The 22,173-nt window shown below is 46.1% G+C and overlaps 1 long non-coding RNA gene across 1 annotated transcript in view; it reads right to left on the bottom strand.

Moving 5' to 3' along the window:
• Window positions 1-3,169: 3,169 nt before the first annotated feature.
• Window positions 3,170-22,173, bottom strand: part of LOC123382780 — a 68,627-nt gene continuing 49,623 nt past the window's right edge. Inside the window, exon 2 of the long non-coding RNA XR_006591693.1 lies at window positions 3,170-4,072. This is a non-coding gene — a long non-coding RNA (uncharacterized LOC123382780). The remainder of the gene's footprint in view (window positions 4,073-22,173) is intronic.

Raw genomic sequence — 22,173 nt, 5'->3', positions numbered from 1 at the left:
GGACATACCCATCACTCACAAAAGCTGTTTCGCACATACTGCTTCTCCCTCTTCCCTTCCTGCCTCTACATCCCCAACACTGCTTTAGGATTCATCCATGTTCCAGCGCACTTCAACAACTCCTTCCTCTTCACTGCTAAATAGTATTCCACCATGTGAATATACCACATTTCGTTTACCCACTCCTCTGTTGATGCACATTTGAGTTGGTTTTCATTATAAACAAAGCGTCTATGAACGTTCCTGTATAATTATTTATAGAAACATGTATTTATTTTTCTCTTGGGTAAATATCTAGAGGTGGAATGACTGGGTGGGATTATCTTGTCGGTGTATTCTTAACTTTTGAGAAATCGCTAAACTACCATTATACATTCCCACCATCGGTGTATGAGAGTTTGGGGTTGTTCACATCCTTGCCAATACGCAGCGTGGTGAGTCTTTGAGTCTTTTTCATCTTAGCCACTCTAATAGGTAGGTAGTAATATTCCATCGTGGTGCTGATTTGCATTTCCTTAGCAGCGAACAGGCAAACTTCTTTTAATGTGCCTACCTGTCATCGTTACATCTTATGTTGTGACGTGTCTTCTTTTGTGACACGTCTTTTTACCGGTGGCAGGCAGAAAGCTTGTTTGTTTGGAGTTTGTGTATTTAACGTGCATATTTTCCTCAAGAAAATCTAAATTAGCAATTTCTTTATTGTCTGCCCTCCTCACACAAAAATTTCAGAACTCTTGAATTCAAATCGTAAAACCCGTCTCCTACACTACCATTGTGTAGCATTTTAACTACACCTAGGTTTTAACCCTTCTTCTCCCAAATAATCCTCTTTTATATCTATACGTACTTTGGGATCACCAGGGTATCACCAATTTCTTTTTTTTTTTAATGTTTATTTATTTATTTTGAGAGAGAGAGAGAGAGAGAGAGAGCAAGCAGGAGAGGGGCAGCGAGAGAGGGAGAGAGAATCCTAAACAGGCTCCTTGCTGTCAGCTCAGGGCCTGACGTGGGGCTCGATTTCACAAACCAGGAGATCATGAGCTGAGCTGAGATCAAGAGGCAGAAGCTCATCTGACTGAGCCACCCAGGCATCCCTATCAATTTCTCTATTCTCAGTTGATTTTTACATTCCAGTCCTTCCCTCTGGTTTAATCTTCTTCCTCCAGAAGTATATACTTATTAATTCTTTCACTAAGAATTAGCAGGAAATTGGGTCCTCGTATGTCAGAAAATGTCATTTTGTCTCCTATTCGTATGTAATTGACTGTGGAATTTCAGGCTGACATACACTTTTTCTTAACGCTTTGAAGACATCATTCCATAATATCCTCTGGTGTTTACTGTTGTTATTTTAAGTCTGTTGTCTGTAAGGGTTTTTTTTTTTTTTTTTTTTTTTTTTTGGTTACTTTCTAAGTAATTGGCCTTTCTCTCTGGTAGCTTCGAAGAATTGTTGGTCTTTGATGTTTTTCAGTTCCACCACAATGTGTCTGGGTATATAATTTTTTTTATTTATTTATTCTGCTTGAAACCATACGTTCCTTCAATCTGAAAACGCATCTCTCTCATCAGTTGTGTTAAATTCTCAGACATCGTCACTTTGGGTTTTTCTTCTTCTGCAATGCCTCTGGTTCCCCTGTTGAAACTTCGGTGAGACGTATACAGGACCCTTTCACCCCCACTCTGTGTCTCCTATAACCTCTCTACTGCATTTCCCACATTGTTCTCTCCGGTGCTGCATACGAATTAATCTCTTTAAACCTAAATTCCTATTTGCTGATTTTCTTCTGAGGTGTGTCTGATCTAATGCTTATTGAGAGGCTGTAATTATTATTAGCCTCAATTGTTTATTGGCATCATTGAAAAATATATCCCTCCCTTCCTTACGATTTCCAACCTTTATTTCTTTTACTATTTTAACCGTTGTTCGTTTTTTTTCTTCTTCTTTTTATTTTTAATGTTTATTTATTTTTGAGACAGAGAGAGACAGAGCATGAACGGGGAGGGTCAGACACAGAGGGAGACACAGAATTGGAAACAGGCTCCAGGCTCTGAGCTGTCAGCAGAGAGCCCGACACGGGGCTCGAACTCACGGACCGTGAGATCGTGACCTGAGCCGAAGTCGGACGCTTAACCGACTGAGCCACCCAGGCGCCCCTAACCATTGTTGTTTTAAAAACAACTGCTTCTGAGATGTCTCTTTTTTCTGTACTTCTTTGAGTTTTGGGTCTCTCATCCACTGTGTTTGTTCTCTCTCTCTCTCTCTCTCTCTCTCTCTCTCTCTCTCTCTCTCCCTCTCTCTCCTGCTTGCTCTCTGTCTCATGGCCATGGGATTCCTTCTATATTTTGAGATTTATGTGTGGAAGTGAAGCCTGTAGCAGAAGTTTTCTTCTGAAGGAGCGTCTTCTCACGCTCCCCATGGTGGGGAGGTCCTCACGGAGCAGTGTAGTATTGGCCTTTGCTGGGCTCTCACCGGCTTCGCTGTTTTGGGATCGGTGGGGGAGTTTGCTGTGATTGTTGGTTTCCTTGCTCAAAGCTTCAACACTGTGCAGGTGCTATACATCTGGGTTGCACACCCTCTCTCAGCTTCGGTGTGAGATCCTCCTTTCTCTGAGTTTACTCTCTCTCAACCCATAGCCCAGAATATGTGACCTCCTCGCATGCTTGTCTCCAGACTCTCAGACAGATTTTCTCATCTATCTCACAGATGGCACATTTGTGACACCTGGCTTTGCGCAGGGAGGTCAGGTTCAACTCTTCGCCTCATAGGAGTCTGAGACATCATCTCGTCTTTGAAGCTCCCAACCTTCCCCCCCACCTAAGGTTTATATCCTGCTTCTGTGGGCACCGTGCACAGACTTCCTTGCCATGTTTTTGAATTCAGAAATTAATTTCTCTCATGCCGTGTTATATTTATTATATATTATATTATATTATACTCAGTATTTCTATGTGCTCGGGGTGGAGAGTATCTGTACATGTTAGTTCCCTCTGCCATACTGATTGGAAGTAATCTACACGTTGGTTCTTACACGTAATGGATATATGAATCTCTAATTACACAATATTCAAAATGAAATTCGCACAGAAATTTCTCTCACAACTTCAGCATACCTTGCTTTGTTGAAGGCCACGGTGGCGCTGGTGTTCAGACATAACGCATTGTCTTGTGTATAGATCCACCACTACAAAAACATTTATTGGGTTATTCTGAGATCAAGGGAGTCCCTGAACCTTGAGTTCTGGACGCCCTTAAACATCCAACGTTCCTATAGCTCACATAATCACAGACGGCGCCAATCATCAAAAGTTGGAACAGTCGGCAAGCCAACGATGCAGCACAGAAGGGACACGGGTTTCATCTGGCTGCTGTGAAGAGGCCAGCTTGGATTCTGCCTTGACATTGAGGTCAAGGTTGAAGACTCAAATTCCACAGCTCAAAACTCTCTCCTTCCGTCTCATTCCTGGCGATGTAGGCTTTCTCATGGTACCTTCTGCCTCCAGCATCTGCTGACACACACTTCCGTGTCAGCTCCCCGTCAGTGAGGACAAGAAACTGACCAGGAACCCAGCTCCTTGGAGTCCAGCATTCTGCTCGCGTGAGCAAGCGGTTAATCAGCAAGTTCACGGATTTTACAGCGGGGAGGCGGGGGGGTCAGGGATGGAGAGGGTCCTGCATCACACATCACAGTCTCTCATCGAGTCACTCTTGCTCCCCCCCCTTCCTCTCTCCCTCCACGCCTTCCTGTCAAGAACAGAATACTTGGCTTTATCTCCTGTCTCGCGGCTAGCGAGCAAGCTCCAGGGGTTGAGAGCACGCCCCGAAGTCTCACACTTCAACCCAACCAATTGAGCTAAGTATTTCTTCCAAACAAACAGTGCTTTCCCTAAAAGAAAACGCGGTGAATGAAACGGTTGTCTTCACCTCACTGCACCCATAGTTGGGACTGGCACGTGAAAACAGTCTACCGTACCCGGGAAGGACTCTCAGTGGAGGGTGACAAACTCAACCCAAGACGTCCAACTCGCCGCAGATGTGACTTCATTTCCATCTGCTTCCCCTTTTCAGCTGTGACTAGGAAGGAAAGAACAGAAAGAGAAAGAAAGAGAGAGGCTTCCATATCATTTTATGTGGGAAATCAAGAAGTCAGATCATTAGTAATAATAATTAAATAATAATTAAATTAAGAAGTGTTTCTTTTAGGCAAAATATGCCGGACTCCAGCAACGTGGTTTTCAGTCCCTCTGACCGCGGAGGGGGGAGGCATCCTGCACCATTCATCCAACCCCCATAAGTGGAGGCCTGCCACCGGATGTCCTAAAAAGGTCACTGAAGAGAAGGAAGGGGAGGCAGGGGAGAACGTAGTGACATTTGCAAGGGACGCAAGGGCTGGGGCAATATAGATTAAAATAGAAGAGGTTGGGAGGAGTGAGAGGGACACCCACCACAATGAGCACGGAGAATTATTGTTCTTTTCCCACCACAATGACATATGCTCACACATACGAGTACCCATTCACTTGGTCACACCCACGGGGGCCACTAGGGAAAGCCACAGGGTTTCTCGTTGCTGCACTACTCCCCTGCCTACTGGAGGGCGGATCTCAGCAACGAGGAAAGGGTAGGAGGAGCTGTCGCCGGGCCCCTGCTCCCCTGCAAGTTTGTGAAACATGTTGGGGGGAGTGGCTGTGCAGGAAGAAGGGGTCGAGGAGAGCAGAGCAGGGCGTTTGCAAGGTGTCACAAAGTGACATTGATTTCTGTCTCCAGTGGCCCATCCTGTCCCTTTCCCTAGCATTAGTATTTCTCCCATCCCTCCAGGCCTCACGTGTGACCACCAAGGCTGCTTTGTCCAAGAGGCAGAAAATGAAACTGAGCGGCCACAGGAAGTCACACGTTTAAGGTGTGCTCCCGTGCTGACACTTGCAGCCTGAGGGTTCTGAGAGCCCATTTTACAAATCAGCTCCGTGCTACATGCCCTGAGATCATGAACAGTCGAGTAACAGAGAGCCCAAAGAGTAAGCAGAACGATCAAAAAGAGAGGAGGAGAAAAATCCCTAAATGTAGAAATTACCGAAGGCCGTTCTATTTTCTCTAGTACTATTTCTACTCATCGTGTGATGTTCAAAACTCTAAAGCCAAAGAGCAACTGGAAAGGGGAGAGAAGTGACACCTCACTGTGGCCCTGGCTGGCTACAGGCACTGCAACACCTTTCTAATTAGAAACAAAGTGTCAAGGACAGACAAGACTACTGCAGGAGGCGGAGAAAGGTAAGGAGTGGGGGGACAGAGACATGCTCTAGAAGATGGAGAGTAACCTTTGGTTTGAAGGTAGGCAATGAAGACAAGGGGCTGCTGGGGAAGGGATAGACAAAGTGACCCACCAAGCAGAATAAAAAGCCTACAAATGGGCTCACTTGATCTGTGACTGACAGGGCACGGCATATCGGAGAAAGAACAGGCAATTTAATAAATGATTCTGGAACCACTGCTTAGCCAGGTAGTGGGAAATGAAATAAAATCCTTATTTCACAACAACAAAAAAATCCAGGTGCATTAAAAACTTACATGTGAGAACAGTGTAAAGCTTTTGGAATACAGTAGAGATCTTTATGACTAAAACAAAACACAAAAGCTGAAATCTTAAAAAAAAAAAAAGGTAAATTTAATTACATTGAGATTAACAACTTTTGTTCATGTAAAGACCTATAAAGAAGACAAAAATGCAAACCATCATTTGGGAGAAATATTTGCTACACATATAACGAGCAAAGATTATTATCCAGAAAAATATATCTTCTACAGGAGAAAGTCACCCCCTACCAGTCAAAAACAAACAAAAAAAAAACCTAGAAAAATGGGCAAAACCTATGAACAGGTATTTGGTAGAAGAGGAAATGCAAATAATCTGTAAATTAAATGAAAATGTGTTTAACCTTAACCTCATTAGTAAATAGGATAAAGCAGATTTGAACTCAGTGATACAGAGTCTCTCCTTTCAGATTGGTTAAAAAATAAAAGTTGCACAATACCGAGTGTTGGTAACTATAAAAAGGAAAGGAGAACTCTCATTCATGGCTTCTAGTTGTATAAATTTACACACGTACTTTGGAAAGTAGTTTGACAGAACTAATTAGGTTAAACATGCACGTGTCCAATGACTCAGAATTTTACTCCCAAGTTTATACCGAGAGAAACTCTTGGACACATGTTCTAGGAGTTATACTCAAGAATATCCAAAGCAGCCTTGTTTGTCACAGCAAACACTGGAAATAACACAAATGTCCATAAACCATAGGATGGATGAATCGATAACGGTCACCCATGCAATGGAATGTTATACAGCAGTGAAAAATGACAAACTCCAGCTCTAGAGATCAACATAAAATATTTCGATTCAAATTGTGAGAAGGAAGTACATCAGAGAAGTACTTCCAGTATGGTTCCATTTACGTAAACCATCCAGTAGAGTCCCTTTATATATATGAACCATATATTGGGCACATGTGTTAAGTGCTAACACTATAAATAAAAGCAAAGGAGTGATTTACACAATTTCAAAGAGTAGTTATCTCAGGACTAGGGAGTCAGACTGGGGGAAAGTTCAGGAAAGCTAATTCACTGTAACCTTCTATTCATCAACCTACACGTGTACAGTTTGCAGTTTAATGATGGTAACAATGAAGCCTCACAAAGTAAGATTAATAATAGTTAAATGCACAGCCTGCATTACCCAGAGGTCTACTATATTAAATATTATCGTGTGAATGGCCCCCTGCTCATTATATAAAGGCAACCCAGGTGCTAACCAATGAGAATGAGCGAAGAGAATATTGTTACCAAGAACTCCGAAAATGTGTTTTCTCAGGCTATGGATTACTGAGCTCAGACAGCTGACTTTCAAATGCACACTTTGAGCTTACTAAGGTTGGAGAGAATGCATGGGCATGGCAAAATCAATCCTTTATCATACCAAGACTCAAGGGAGTATCTTACTTCAATCGGCCTGGAATGCTATCACTTTAGAAGTATATAAGAAGTTCTTTTTAATGATGGTAAAATAAGAAATGTTCATGATTAATATTTTTTAAAAGGCATGAAATATAAAGATAATTTAAATTGCCCATAATTCTACCACCTAGAAATCATCACTAACCATGTTTGGAGGGATTTTCTTTTAGTATTTTTCTTCCCAAGGACATACACTTGTGTTGACATGTTTAAGACCCTCCAGTTGGTTAGCTTTTTTCTTTTTCTGTTGGTACTATATTGTAAGCATCTTCCCAGGCCATTAAATATCCCTTGAAAATCATTTCTATAGTTATATAATATTCCCCATGTGAGTGTGATACAGTTTTTTAAAATTTTCTGTTGGAGGACATTTTCGTGGTGGTATCATCTTTTTATATCACGAAGAGTATTGTATACTCCTTTCCTTTTCTCTTTTTCAGTATCTTTTGCTTATCTGTCATGATTGCCAATGGATACCAACTCTTGGACATCAGCACATTTTTGGGAAACTAGACTTCAATCTCATCACGTAAGGCTAGAAATCGACGTAAGCATTCTTTCATTCAACGAATAGGTACCATGTGCCTTTCACATGCTGTGACTATTCCAGGTGCTGGGCATAAAGCCTAGAACAAAAGGAGATAAAGTCCATGTCTCCATGAGCTGATCTTCTAGCAGGAGAAACAGAAAAACAATCAGGTAGTGTCACGTGGTCTTCAGTATCCCAGAGAAAAATAAAGCAGGATGAGGCAGAACAGAGAGTACTTGCAGAGAGTGATAGGTTATGGTACAGAGTGAGAACTGTCAGGAAAGGTGACAAGGGGACACTTGGCCAGAGACACGAGGAAGTGAGACCATGGGGGAAACCCAAGAGAAGAGAATTCTGACCGCAGGGAACAGCAAGTGCAAAGGCAGTGGAACGGGCACGTGCTCGGTGTGCTAGAAACACAAGAAGGCCAACGTGGCTGCAGTTGGAGTGCGAGGTTATGAGGTCAGAGAGGTACCAGGCCAGATCAGGGAGATCGCAGGCCATTGCGGGAATCACCCAGGCTGTGTCTGTGTGGCCTCTAGCCTCTGAGTGAGGTGAGGGGCAAGGTAGAGGCAGGGCGAGCAGTTAGCAGGTGACCAAAATAAAGAAGGTAAAATACAGTGGTGGCCTAGACTACAGAAAAAGTTGGAAAGATGGAGAAAAACAACTCTGTTTTGGACACATATTAATTTAAGGTTGAGAGAGTTGCTGATGGATCGGATGGAGCTATGAGGGAGAGAGAGAGAGAGAGAGAGAGAGAGAGAGAGAGACAGAGAGAAGGCAAGGATAGTGCAGGATATGGGCCCAAGGAAGGGGAAGTAGGCTGTCATTTGCTGAGATGGAGGGACTGGGGGGAAAACCAGAAGATGGTGTCTGATGTGGTGTTTGATGTGCCTGTGGGAACTCCAAATGGAGACTGAGTTGGAGTTCAGAGGATGGGCCCGGGCACAAAATAAAATTCTGGTCTTCATCACCATCAAAATGTAAAGCCATGAAATTGGATGAGGTCGTCCAAAGCCTGAAAATGGAGAGAACAGAGGATCAAGGACCCTGAAGAGACTGAAAAACAGCCTCCAGCGAGTTGCGAGAAGAATATGCCCTGGGGCGAGGGAAGGCAGTATTTCCAGAATAAGGGTACAATAAGCTGATCGGGGGAGTCAAAACGGGAATTGAACATTGCATTGGGACGTGAAGGCTATTGGTAGGTAAAACGACCACATGACCTTTGCCCAAATCACAACATTTCTGAGTGAAGGAAGAAGCTCTTAATAATTAAAATATGTCAAGACCACAGGCACAAACCAGGACTGAAGTGAACAAAATAAGATAAACCATCATCCCAGTTATTGCTGACCTTGACACAAGCAGGCTTTAGTTTAGTTTTTTGAATGGCAAAGGAAAAGGAAACTTCACTGTGATGTGTTCAAGAGAAGAAGCGAGAAAAGGAAGCAGAGGTAATTAGTAGAAATAGCTCTTTTGAGGAGTTCAGCCACAAGGGGTGCAGGGAAATGAGCCAGTATTCAAGGGACATGTACGTTCAAGAGAAATTTGTTTGCGGGTAGGAGACAGCACAGCGTGTTTGTGGGTTGGTTGGAAAGTCCAGAAGGGAAGGCAAGAGAGAGTAGAAACAAAGCTGGAGCAACATCCTTGATTGGACAGAAGGGGGTGGGGTCCAGGGCCCTGGAGGGAGGCATGGCATGCGTAGGAATAGAGATGTTTCATCCAAAGGAGGAAAAGAAGATTGGGAGAAGTGATCATGGAAGCAGATCAAAGGTCTCATCTAGTTGTCTGTAATCTCTTGGTGGCTATGGGAAACCAAGTCAGAAATCTGGCTACATAGAGAGCAGACTCCTTTATTACAGACTGAAGAGTAGACAAACTAAGTCACCATTTCCACTCTGGCTTCTTTGACGACCTTGGGGTTAGTGTTCCTGTCACCACATAACCCCAACGGAATCATTGCCAATGAGTTTGCTCTGCCCATCGCGCCAGGGAAGACTCCCTGCCTCTAATCGGGGCAGTAGAAGACTTTGGGGTAGAATGTGGACAAGAACAAGCTTTGGAGGAATGAGTCATGTATATGATGCAAGAAAAAGGATCAGTAACAGAGTGACTTCCTGATCAGGCGAGAAGACGCAGTCAGTGGTCTAGAAGATGACTTCTTCTATTTTTAAGTTTGTATTTTGATAGAGTGATTCAGCACTTCCATACATCACCCGGCGCTCATCACGACAAGTGCACTCCTTAGTCCCTACTTCACCAAGCCCCCCACCCACCTCCCCTCTGTAAGGATCAGTTGCTTCCCCACAGTTAAGAGTCTGTTTCTTGGTTTGCCCCTCTCTCTTTTTAACTTTGCTTGTTTTGTTACTTAAATTTGCCCGTATGAGTGAAATCATATGGCATTTGTCTTTCTCTGTCTGACTTATTTCACTTAGTATTAAATTCCCTAGCTCCATCTATGTTGTTACAAATAGCAAGATTTCATTCTTTTCTATAGCTGAATAATTCTCCGTTGTGCATCTATACCACTTCTTTATCCTTCATTGATTATCTTTATCATTCATCAATGGATGGGCTATTTCCATAATTTGGCTATTGTAGATCATGATTCTATAAACATCAAGGTGCATATACCCATTTGGACCAGTATTTTTGTGTCCTTCCCGGTAAACACATAGGAGTGCAATTGCTGAATTGTAGAGTAGTTCTACGTTTAACTTTTGGAGGAAACTCTGTACTGTTTTCCAGAGTGGCTGCCCCAGTTTGCATCCCCACCGACAGTGCAAAAAGGTTCCTTTTTCTCCACATCCTCACCGACACCTGTTGTTTCTTGTGTTATTGATTTCAGCCACTCTGACAGGTGTCAGGTGATGGCCCATTGTGGTTTTGGTTTGTGTTGCCCTCACGATAAGTGATGTCGAGCATATTTTCACATATATATTGGCCATCTGTATGTCTTCTTTGGAGAAATGTCTGTTCGTGTCCTTTGCCCATTTTAAAATTGGATTATTTGGGGGTTTTTTGGTGTTGAGTTGTATAAGTTCTTTATATATTTTGGACACTAACCGTTTATCAGATGTGTCATTTGCAAATCTCTTCTCCCATTCTGTGGCTTGCCTTTTAGTTGTGTTGATTGTTTCCTTCCCTGTGCGGAAGCTTTTTATGTTGATGTAGTCCCAATAGTTTATTTTTGCTTTTGATTCCCTGACCTCAAGGGACCTATCTAGAAAAAAAAAAAAGTTGCTATGACTGATAGAGAAATTACTGCCTGTGCTCTTTTCTAAAATTTTTATGGTTTCAGGTCTCACATTTAGGTCTTTGTTCCGCTTTGAGTTTACTTCTGTTTATGATGTAAGAAAGCAGTCTGGTTTCATTCTTATGCATGTTGCTCTCTATGTTCCCAGCACCATTTGTTGAAGACATTGTCTTTTTCACATTGGATAGTCTCCCCTGCTTTGTTGAAGATTAGCTGACCATATAATTGTGGGTTTATTTCTAAGTTTTCTATTCTGTTCTATTGATCCATGTTTCTATTTTTGTGCCGGTACCATACTGGTTTGATGACTACAGCTTTGTAATATAGCTTGAAGTCCGGAATCCTGAGGCCTCAAGATTTGCTTTCCTTTTTGAGGAAAGGAAATTGCTTTGGCTATGTGAGATCTTCATGGTTGCGTACAAATCTTTGGATTGTTTGTTCTAGTTCTGTGAAAAATGCTGGTGGTATTTTGATTGGGATTGCATTAAATGTGTAGATGGCTTTGAGCAGTATCGACGTCTTACCAATATTTATTCTTCCAATCCACGAGCCTGGGATGTCTTCCCATTTCTTCGTGTCTTCTTCAATTTCTTTCATCAGTGTTTTATAGTTTTCAGAGTACTGGTCTTTCACCTCTTCAGTTAGGTTTATTCCCAGGTATCGTATGGATTTTGGTGCAATTGCAAATGAGATAGATTCCTTGATTTCTCTTTCTGCTGCTTCGTTATTGGTGTATAGAAATGCAACAGATCTTTGAAGATTGATTCTGTATCCTGTGACTTTCCTGAATTTGTGTATCAGTTCTAGCAATTTTTTGGTGGAATCTTTCAGGTTTTCTATATATAGTGTCATGTCATCTGCAAATTGAAAGTTTGACTTCTTCCTTACTGGTTTGGATGCCTTTTCTTTCTTTTTGTTGTCTGATTGCCGTGGCTAGGACTTCCAGTACTACGGTTGAAGAAAAGTGGTGAAAGTGGTCTTGTTCCTGACCATAGAGGAAAAGGTGTCAGTTTTTCCCCATTTAGGATGATGTTGGCTGTGGGGTTTTCATATATGGCCATTATGTTGATGTGTGTTCCCTCTAAACCTGCTCTGTTGAGGGTTTTTATCATGAATGGATTTTGTACTTTGTCAGATGTTTTTTCTGCATCTATTAAAATGATCATTTGGGAGGGGGGAGAGGTGCCTGGGTGGCTCAGTCGGTTAAGCATCCAACTTCAGCTCAGGTCATGATCTCCGGTTCATGAATCTGAGCCCCGCGTCGGGCTCTGTGCTGACAGCTCGGAGCCCGGAGCCCACTTCGGATTCTGTGTCTCCCTCTCTCTCTGCCCCTCCCCTGCTCATGTTCTGCCTCTCAAAAATAAATACACATTAAAAAGATTTTTTTTTAATGAGCCTATGGTTCTTACCCTTTGTCTTGTTAATGTGATATATCACACTGCCTTGCAAATAGCAAACCACCCTTGCACTAAAGGAAGACTTCTTTATTCAAGACAATTCTTGAGTGTGGCATGCTAGTGAGGCCCTAGAAACCCAGTGAGAGTCACAGCCCCTGCCTCTAGGAGGCCACGGTCTGATGATAACAAGGGAGGAAGAAAGTAAGCAGCAAAGTGCTAGTTTTTTGCTTGTTTTATTTTGTTTGGGGCAAATGCATAGGATCTTGTTACGTGATGTATTGAGAGAAGAACTTTACAAGCAAAGGTCAGGGTGGGAAGCAAGTCTTCACCCACAGTGTTCTTTTGCCTCAAGCATCAACCTCTACAAGGCCTCTCCTCTCCGTGTGCGTGACAGACATCAAATCAGCCTCCGTGCCGTGCACCTTGTGCTCAGTACCTTTTTGAGCTCTCCAGTGCTTGACAGAAAATGGCCCTTCGCTCCGAGTGCACTCTATTCTTGGGGGACTTGGAAGTCCCTCAGTATTGACTAGTACTTTATTTTTAACCCTAAGCACCGAGCCATCGGATGGCTATTACAAACTCTGGTAGCTCTCACAGCTATCACAAAACCCATCTGGTTCTTGTCTGAGGCCAGACCCACCTCAGCAATCTGCCCCGTTAAAGGCAGCATACCCCTTGGGTTAACTGGACATTGCTGACCTCCAACGGCCGTGGACTCTATATGGTGCCACAGAGCCCCAAGCAACAGGGGAAATTTTGACAATGCCGAAGGCCCTTCTCCACGTGCTTTAACCTGAGGTCAGCGACTTCCTTTAGTCCCAACCTCAACATTTAAGCTTCCAAGAGAATTTGCCTCCCTCCCTCGCTCCCTTCCTTCCGCGTAATCAAACCCTCACGACCCTTTGGACATAGGAGGTGGCTGCTAAGTGACACATTGTGTCCGCTTTAGCAGAGCCCCAGTCCATCGTGACATCGGCCACTTGCAAACCATCAGAGAGAGCACTGGAAATGGAATCCCAGAAATCACGGCTGCCATCGGAGAATCTCCCGTCCGAAACTGGGAGCGAGGACTGGGAGAAAAGTTGAAACGTGAGGGTGAGTAGCGTGGCGTTTTGTGCGTGTTTGAGATCAAGTCGCAGGATTTCCCACACTTTTCTAAACTTCATAAACTAGACCAGAAAAGCACCCTGAAAATAAACAATGCCACAGTTGCCCACGTCTGTTAAGAAAGAGTAATATCAAGAACTTACTGACCTAATGGGCTGTTTCCACTTCTTAGTAATGTCTCTCATTATCAAACATATTAAAACTTTCCACGGCCCGTCCTGAGCTCTGGACCCACAGAGTGGTTAACAGCACGGACAACCCACCTAAGTTCACACCTTAGACCGACCATTTACTGGCTTTGTAACCCTAGCTAATGTCTTTAGTTCTTTATATATCCATTTCCTCACCTTTAAAATAGGAGTAAAACCAGACAGTACTCCATAAAGCATGTAAAAGATCACACACAGCGTACGTATGCCCTGGGCCTGGGCCCGGCCCTAAGGCAGCACAGAATACACACTCGCTAACTTTGCTATTTCTCGCATGTCCCGAAGGTCATTCAACATCTCTTCTTCAAATTCAACCTGCTCAAAACTCAAGTTACAATTCGTGCGGATAAATGACGCGGTGGGAGTGGCCTCCCTTGTTCGGAAGGAAGTCGAAAGCATTCTCTTGTGAAAAAAGAAAACCTTTATTCAAGTTAATAGAATTCCTGATACGAGCTGAAAGGTGTGATGGGTCCTTGTGAGGAAGGACAGCCTTCTCCAAGGCCTTGAAATTAGACTAACTGTGATGTAAGAGAAAGGAACCGCCCCACCTTTCAGCCCCGTCCCAAGATGTAGACGCCAGCTTCCGCTCTGCCATTGGCTTCTGTACTATGATGCTTTCCCTATGAAACAGCTCCCAAACTATTTTGGAAGATCTGGAAGACCATAACTAAGCAGTTAAGAGCACAGACCTTGGGGGCGCCTGGGTGGCTCAGTCGGTTCAGCCTCCGACTTCGGCTCAGGTCATGATCTCGTGGTTTACAGGTTTGAGCCCCGCGTCGGGCTCTGTGCTGACGGCTCGGAGCCTGGAGCCGGCTTCGGATTCTGTGTCTCCCTCTCTCTCTGCCCCTCCCCCCTCATGCTCTGTCTCTCTCTCCTTCAAAAATAAATAAACACAAAAAAAAATTAAAAAAAAAAGAGCACAGACCTTGGATCATCCGAGACCAGATTAAGTCCCAGCTTCCTCCATCAGTAGCAATGTGAATTTCGATAAGTTGTTCACCCTCCCAAGGCCAATTTCCCTAACTGAAGATAATGGTAGAACCCACTTCAAAGGATTCACCTTGTGAGGGCAGATATGATGTCCCAAGCAGCCAAAAGCCTGGTTCTAGCTAGCCCCTCTCACATAAGCAGCTCTGCTCCTGTGGACTGGGCAACTTCCTCTCTCTAGGTCTCACTTTCTTTTATTTCTTTTATATATGTATATATTTTTTTTGAGATATATTTTTTGAAAGAGAGCATGGGTGAGCAGCAGAGAGAGGCAAAGAGAGAGAGAGAGAGAGAGAGAGAAAGAAAATCTTAAGCAAGTTCCATGCTCAGCAGGGAGCCTGATGTGGGGCTCGAAACCACGACCCTGGGAACATGACCTGAGTGGAAACCAAGAATCAGACGCTTAACAGACTGAGCCACTCAGGGGCTCCCTCACTTTCTTTATCTATAAAATAAAGGACCTGGGCTAGATGATCTACATTTCCTTCTAGAATGTTCCCTGACATTCTTGGTGCTGTGGCTCCCACATGGAACGTTCAACAGCCATGATGTTACTAACGTTCCAGCCCCCTTGGATGTCTCTTTCCATTCTTTCCACCAACTTATAAATGTCAATTTTCTCTCATGCCTCGAGATCTGTCTCAAAAGGAATGAGAACTCGGTGCCCTTGGGGAAAACCTGACACCAGTATCTTGTGCAAATCTCAGGCCATCTCTGGTTATTGGTTTCCCATTCTGTAAAAAGGAAATTATAAAGCTCCTCCTGCACCCCCTCACAGCCTGGTTGTAAAGATTGATGAATTGGTGTATTCAGTCTTCATAACTGCCCGTTGTAAATACGAGTTACTAATTGCCATCCTCTCCTGAGACCTCTTCATTCCTGTCCTGGGGCTCGTTCCCATGGTGCTTGGGTTGTTCCTGGCATCACTCCACCACCAGCCTGTGAGCCACGGGCAAAGTGGGCCAGAGCAGCTACCTCGGCCCCGACACACCACTGATGCTTGGGGAGTATTTATTTAATGTATCCATTTGCTCAGCAAATAATTATCGGGCCACGCCAGGCTTTGCGATACAGGGCTGAACGGGATAGAGATGCTCATAGAACGTCAACCTCGCAGATGGGTGATAGATAATAAACAGGTGGATGTAGAATTGATTGATTGCACCCGTAAGGGAAATTACAGCTGTTGATACTTTTCAGGACACTTAATTTACTGTGAGGGGTCAGGCGAGGCTCCCTGGAGAAGTGACAGCGAAGGCGAGGTCATCATCGCAGCTAAAATCTAAAATCAAGGCATTTGCGTCGCCCCCTGCAGGCCGCCCTGGGCCAAGTGAGTGTAGGCAATGTGTCACCCAAGCCCGTGGCCCCAGGCAGATTCCACGTGCGGGGTCCCACGATGATGCCCCTGCTCCTCTGTGACCCTGACGTGCGGCAGAGCCCTTCGACAAGGGCCAGGTCACGACTCCCTCCTCGCAACCTCACACTAAGCATAGAGCCCGGTTTCCTCCTCCTCCCCTGCCCCCCCCCCCCGCACCCAGCAGCCCCCTGCAAAGTGGAGGAAAAGCCATCTTCCCTCCCAGAAAAACATCTCAAACCACCAGACTACACTCCTCGTTCTACTCGCCAGCCCGTATTTCCTTTCTTTCTCAGCCCCCAGCCCCAACGCTCACCCAGCAGGCCCCCTGGCAGTGAGTTTGGACACACACACACACACACACACACACACACACACACACACACACACGCCTCTGGCCCAGCTCTCCACACTGTGCAGATACCCCAGCAAGAGAAGGGAACTTTTGTTCTGCGGCAGTGGTTTCTCTGGGCCGTTTGAGGTGATGGGTATTTCCCGCAGTGCTATCCCCCTGCCCCAGTGCTATTTCGCCACAGATGTTGGCAATTCATGTCTCTCCCCATCTGCAGGGTGGAACGCAGGCCTGGGAAACCGGGCAGCAGGCCGCATGGGGTCACCCACAGGCCCTGCGGTCAACCCCGGTCCTGTCGCAAGCTCTGTTGGCGGAGACCTCTGAAGTTCAAGAGCTACTTTGACGTGATGAAGCGGTGGGACTTACCTCTTCTCTGACTCTAGTTAGCACTCGAGATGTGGACTTTCCCCTGCGGTGGCTCAGCTCCTGTCTACACTGCTTGGGGGGAGGACGTTCGGCTATTTTAAGTGCTCACATTAACCCATTCGCTGGTCTCTGAGCAATGTAAAAACCAGTAAGAGTGGCCTGCGGGGCTAAAATCAGAGCTGGCAGCTACATTTCTAGAAATGGACCTTCTAGACCCAGGAAAATGACAGTTGGCCGGCCTGATAGTCCTCGGACCTCGTCCATTCACCTGAGATCGCGGACACGCACTACCTGAGTCCAATGCCTCTGCGGGTGTAGAATCCAGAAGAGGGAAGATGATGAAGGAAGGGGTCGGTGCGGGCTTCCCCTAACTGAAGGCCGGGAAGAGCAAGAAGGGGAAGTGAGTGCTGAGCTCCACCCTCAGGAATAAAAGCAGACAGATGGCAAAATCCAGAAGGGCTAGCAGTTAGCCCATCAGAGAAGGCTAATCAGACACCAGCTGAGGACGAGTGAGGTCCCAGGGGTAACCCGCTCTGGCCATGAAGATACATGGACTGGACAAGGTAATCAGCTCCTTGAAAGGCTATCACGTAGTGGCTGCAGATGAAATAGAAACGCGTGTGACCCTACTGACCTCGGTTCCACTGTCCAGATCAGAAAGCACAGATCTGAAACCAGCTCTGGTTGTATATGTAGCGCGGGTCGGAACGTGTGGTGATGATCTGAACATCTGACAGCAGAATCCCCATAGAAATGGAAACATCTTAAATAAAAACTAACAAAAGAGAGAGAGAGAGAGAGAGAGAGAGAAAAGAAAAAAAAAGAAAGAAATGGAACTATCTTTGGGGAATCACCAGTAGAAAAGACGAAACCCTGAGTACAGGAAGAGCTAGAGAAAACAAACCAAATAAACAGGAAGCAAGGGCAGAGAGAGGCTGGCCAACTAAGAGGGCAGACTGTCCATGGGGTGCCTGGGTAGCTCGGTCACTTGAGGGTCCGACTTCGGCTCAGGTCACGATCTTACAGTTCGTGAGTGCAAGCCCTGCATTGGGCTTTCTGCTGTCAGCATGGAGCCCACTTCATAGCCTCTGTCTCCCTTGCTCTCTGACCTTCACGCAGGCAGGCATGTACAACCACTTTTTTTTTTAATTTTTTTTTTAACGTTTATTTTTGAGACAGAGAGAGACAGAGCATGAACAGGGGAGGGGCAGAGAGAGAGAGGGAGACACAGAATCTGAAACAGGCTCCAGGCTCTGAGCTGTCGGCACAGAGCCCAACGCGGGGCTCAAACTCACGGACCGTGAGATCATGACCTGAGCCGAAGTCGGATGCCCAACCGACTGAGCCACCCAGGCGCCCCAACCACTTATTTTTTTAAGTTTATTTCTTTCTTTTGAGGGCGAGAGAGAGAGAAGCAAGCAGGGAAGGGGGAGCGAGAGACAGAGACAGAGAATCCCAAGCAGACCCTGCGCTGTCAGCACAGAGCCCGATGTGGGGCTCGAATTCACAAACTGTGAGCTCGTGACCTGGGCCGAAACCAAGAGTCGGTCGCTCCACCAGCTGAGCTGCCCAAGCGCCCCACAACCATTTAATTCAACAATCACCTATTGGAGAAGTTGGTAAATACGAAGCAAGGATCTAGGCACTCAACAAGGAAAGACACAGGGCAATGACCCTGCTGTTAATCTCAAAGACAGTTAAGCGAAACGCTGAAGATCAAGTAGAACAAAGAGAGTTCATCAAAAGGCATTTCATAATGAATTTGAAGTTGCCACATTGCTCAAAATAAATGTCACACTTTTTTGCCTTTTCTCCCGGCCTGCAATCCTTCAGTGACATCTGCTAGATCCACAAAGACTCTGTGTTTGTGTGTGTGTGTGTGTGTGTGTGTAGGCACACACAGGTATGGTCATAGAAGACAGCCGAGCTCCCTTAGCCACACCAACCACTGTGGAACAGCCAGTGCACATAAAGCATGATCTAGAAACTAAACTCATTCGCTGGCAGCAGAAGCTCAGAGCTAGAGCTAATGACAAAACATAAGCCTTTCGTGCAATTGCAGAAGCCTTTGGAAAGGCATTGGAGGTCCACACAAAGGGTTGCAGGTAAGTCATATCTGAAACCCGAGCTAACACCTGGATTACATACGGATAATGACTGCACTGAGAAGCCTTGTATCCATGGGTTCTGGGAACAGCCCAGAACTTTTTATCCTTTAGGTGAGCCACCTGAAGCTTCCTTTCTACCTTCCTTTCTACCAGACGAGAATTATGATGTCATCCCGGGGAGCGTTTTCTCAATCAGGCAAACAAGAAAACTGCACCTGCTTAGGTGCACCTGCTTAGGTGCAAGAAAACTGTACCTACGACCCCCAAAGCCAACACGCACAGCGCTGCCTGACCCCTCTACTCGCCACCGTAAGACCCCCTGAAAAGTCTCATGGTACGGAACCTATGACAATGGTCCCCACTATCCCTCACAGTTCACTCTTCCATTTGGGGGCCACCCAGCTGGGACAGCACCGGGGCCCAATTGCCACCATTGCTTCTTGGAGGAAACTGAAACGAGATGTCCCGGGATTGTCCTGGGGAGGGTGACACAAGTTGGTGCCACCTGCACAGCCTTCCTCCCCAGCAAGCTCCTCCGTGCCCTAAAAGAAGGACAAAAAAAACCACCACTCCTCTGCCATGTGTCAAAGTGCGGCTCTGACGTCTTTGGGAGCCTTTTGACTGGCTACAGGACAATAAACGTGTCATGTCTCTATTCATGATTTGCTCGGTCCACTGGGGCACTCAACATGTAAAATGCCAGCACCTTCTCTGTGTCAGGCTCCCTGTTAAGGAAGCTCGCCATCTCGTCCTCCATGAGCAATCCCCTCGCGTCTCCAGCCGAAGATTCCGGTGACGTTTGGGAGATTCCAGTGTCCTGGAACCTCTGTCACAGGGTGCTTCCGTGCGGCTCCTGTCTGGGATTCAGGGCACATCCGGGAGCCAGGAAGAAACTGGAAGCTGCTCCCCTCCACTCTCTCTACTTGGTCTGAAAACAAGAGCTTCGGGGACAAAGACGCGAGCAATCCTGACTGTTCTGCAGAGCTAAGCGGGAGAGATCAGAGAAAAGGAGAGGAAAACACGAAGAGGCCTGGGTGAGGCTGGCGGTGGGGTGGGGTCAGAGACACGGAGGGAATGTTGGGGTGCACGTCACTCAGTTTAAAGTTCACTGGCTTCTTTTGGGGTCTGGCAAAGATGTGATTATGAAAATGCGGCGCATCTACAAGGGAACCAGGAGAACGTGTTTTAGCCAGCAAGATACTGGGCCGGCTAGGGTCCATTTTCAGATCTGCCTTATGCCTCAGAAGAAGCAAGTACGTTGTGATCCAGGAACGGGTCCACGTCTCCCAAATAGCTACCACATATGTTCCTGAACGCCAGAAGTCCCTCCAGCAGCACAGAAAGCCTGCTGATCCACAATTAGAAAGAAGAAAAAGGCTCAAAGGCTCCAACTCCTGCGATCGACTTCTTTCCAGAAACAATTCCTCTGAGGGAGAGTGAAGAGGAAGAGGAGAACGAATGCTGGCAGGGCTCCTGAGGTGGGGTGGGGGGCACAGCACCCACAGAGGAGACATGGGCCTCCAGTGACAAATTACGGCCGATCTATCGGGTGTTGTCCAGGATTTTCCCACGGTATGGGACAGATAGAGGGCTTGGGGGTGGTGGGACTGGAGGTGCTCAAAAGAAACAGCACGGGGTTGTTTGCACTCTGCTCACCAGAAGCAAAGCAATTTCACTCCTTGCTTTCTGCACACTCTTTACTCCCACGATCTCATTTAGCCTTCACACCAACCCTGTGAGGGAGGTCCCTTAAAAGCTGCCTTGAGGGGCGCCTGGGTGGCACAGTCGGTTAAGCGTCCGACTTCAGCCAGGTCACGATCTCGCGGTCCGTGAGTTCAAGCCCTGCGTCGGGCTCTGGGCTGATGGCTCAGAGCCTGGAGCCTGTTTCCGATTCTGTGTCTCCCTCTCTCTCTGCCCCTCCCCCGTTCATGCTCTGTCTCTCTGTCCCAAAAATAAATAAACGTTGGGAAAAAAAAATTAAAAAAAAAAAAAAAAAGCTGCCTTGAGGGGCACCTGTCAGTAGAGCATATGACTCTTGATCTTGGGGTCATGATTTTGAACCCCATATTGGGAGTAGATATTACTCCCTTTAAAAATTTTTAAATAAAATATTTTTTTAAAAAGCTGCCTTGAATGGTTTGCAGCCAAGGGAGCGGGGCCAATAGGCCACAGAGGACTCCCTTCTCTAATCCACACGCCTGTTAGATGGGCTCTCTGGCTGCCATCACCCCCTTTGGCAGCTGTGAAATGAGGCGCAGAAATGGTGAAGCACGTGCCCAGGGTCAGGGCGGTGGTAAGTGGCAGAATCACAATCCGAAAGCAGGTCTATCTGTTACTAACCTCACTGCTGTTCCACTCTGCTGGACTGCATCCGTATTTGGAGAGAAAAATTAAAAACAGATCAAGGAAACCCCTTAGGACTGATGGCCTGACTGCCTTCAATGACTTCCTAGGCCGTAGAAAGTTCTGGAACAACACTAATCTATGCAAAGTCACAAAAGCAGGCGGGCACGTACAACCACTTATGTTTTTAAGTTGATTTCTCTATTTGGAGAGTGAGAGAGCAAGAGCGAGCAGGGGAGGGGGAGCGAGAGACGGAGACAGAGAATCCCAAGCAGACCCCGTGCTGTCAGCACAGAGCCCGGTGTGGGGCTCGAACTCACAAACTGTGAGCTCGTGACCTGAGCCGAAACCAAGAGTCGGTCGCTCCACCAGCCGAGCCGCCCAAGTGCCCCACGACTATTTAATTCAACAATCACCCATGAGAGAAGTTGGTAAATACCAAGCAAGGATCTAGGCACTCAACAAAGCGAGAAATAGGGCAATGACCCTGCTGTTGCTAAGCTGTACAGTTGAGGCCAGGGGGAAAAATGTCAGCGGCCCACTTTGGTCTCTACTGAGCTTCCCAGATGAGAAAGCCCATGTCACAGGTTCTTGGCCACAATCTGTCTGCGGCAGAGACTATAAGCAGCATAGACAGACAGAAAGAAAAATAGCCCCGGGGAGAGCAAAATAGATTTCTGTACTGTGACTTGACATATCTGGGCTTTCCAGGCACTGCAGCTCACTTTCTGGAAAATCGTAGTTAAAAAAAAAAAAAAAAAAAGCCATTTCCTCCTCTGCAGTGACTTGGGCACAGCTGTGGGGATGTGATAAGGAGCCAGAGGCAGCTCCTTGCTGGGTGCAGCTTCAGAAGGCTGTTTTGGTGGGAGCTGCTTGCCTGGAAGATGGTAACCTGACTGCGTGTCCAGGGCTGAGCACAGGTCTCAATAGGGGATGAGCGATCCCTTCTAGAGGTCCTTCTACCCTTCCATGCGAGGGAGAAGGAGAAATGGACGTGAGTGTGCTAGTACCCACGCACAGGGCGCTGCTGCTCATTCTGTCCTGGTGGCTCCAAATCAAGGAACGGTTGGTTTACTCTGCCTATAATCTGAGGCCCTGGCAGTTTACCCAACTTGACCGAGGTCCCACAAGCCTTAAGGAGGAAAGACAGCAATGTAAC

Source organism: Felis catus, chromosome F1, assembly GCF_018350175.1.
Source record: "Felis catus isolate Fca126 chromosome F1, F.catus_Fca126_mat1.0, whole genome shotgun sequence".
Lineage (NCBI taxonomy): Eukaryota > Metazoa > Chordata > Mammalia > Carnivora > Felidae > Felis > Felis catus.
The sequence above is the reverse complement of the archived record's forward strand: the minus strand, read 5'-3'. Positions and strand labels throughout refer to the sequence as shown.